At 33.5% G+C, this 1,200-nt stretch overlaps 1 non-coding gene across 1 annotated transcript; it reads left to right on the top strand.

Moving 5' to 3' along the window:
* The first annotated feature begins 801 nt into the window (after positions 1-801).
* Positions 802-931, top strand: LOC127206021 (small nucleolar RNA SNORA38). The gene has a single exon (XR_007832717.1). It is a non-coding gene; the product is annotated as a small nucleolar RNA SNORA38 (small nucleolar RNA).
* Positions 932-1,200: the final 269 nt, after the last annotated feature.

Below are 1,200 nucleotides of genomic sequence, written 5' to 3' on the forward strand. Positions count from 1 at the left end.
ATAATTACATATTTTTAGAAGAAATGGTTTTGGCAAATAGAAAGAAATAGCATTTGAAAAAGGCTAACACAAGTTAAAAAATAAGACAAAGATATCAATAAAATGAACCCAATATTATATGGAAAAATAACTTCACCATGGATTTGCATAGATAATAGTGTTTGTGACAATTAGAGATCAAAGAATGAGTATAAATTTGCCAAGCTTGAACAACAAATTGTTTTCATTTTCTTTGTAATATCCTAACACTGACCCATGTAAAAGCAGAATGTAATTAATGGTGTATAGAATTTAATATTGCTTTTAAGAAGCAGTGAAATTGCAAGCTGAAATAGTGATTCATGGGATGAAATTCAGACATCAGATATGCCTATGATGGTAGTGAGATATCACTCATGCTGTCTATTGTAAAGTGAATCTGGTTATTTAAAGTTCATGGCTTATTTATTTAATCCAAATAACAAATTATGATTTTTTTTATAATTTTAGCAGGAAGTATCTCAGAAAATTAACTTTTTTATGTTGAAATAACAAACAAGAAAAACTACTACTATAATTTCTGCATGAGAGTGCTCGGGCCTTATCTACAAAGTGTGAGAGAGGAATATTTAATGTTTTGGTAGTTACTTCAGTTAACATTAGTAAAACTCCCCAACTGTCGATTTAAATACGATAAACTCTGTGAAACTTCTAGATCAAAAGAGTGATTAATAAAAGAAGCCATTTAAATGCATCATAGCAAATATGTTAGCAGCTGATCAAAATAATTTGTTTTTAATAGCTTGAAAAACATAGTTACCAACATCCTGCAAAGGCATGTTTTTGGTCCCCTGTCCTTGGACACGTAAGAATCGGAGGCAAAGAAACATGGATTTGTAAAGATCTGGGGCCAGCTTGCTCCCCGAGGCTCAGGATCCACCGTCTCACAGAGAAGCCATGATTATAAAGTAGCTCACCTTTCCCAGGAGAGTGCAGACATTGTTATTATTGAGTAATGGAACGACTTCTGCGAGAGACCTATAGTGACCAGGTAGTGGGGATATTGAGGATTGGCTAATGGAGTCTGTGAATGGAGACTGTTAGCACTCCCTTGGGAGGCATTAATCACCCTTTCTCCACACTCTTTCTTAAGAAAGAAAGAAAGAAAGAAAGAAAGAAAGGCATAGTTACCAAAAGTAATTATACTTAATATTGGTGATA

The sequence above is a fragment of the Acomys russatus genome, chromosome 22 (genome assembly GCF_903995435.1).
Source record: "Acomys russatus chromosome 22, mAcoRus1.1, whole genome shotgun sequence".
Lineage (NCBI taxonomy): Eukaryota > Metazoa > Chordata > Mammalia > Rodentia > Muridae > Acomys > Acomys russatus.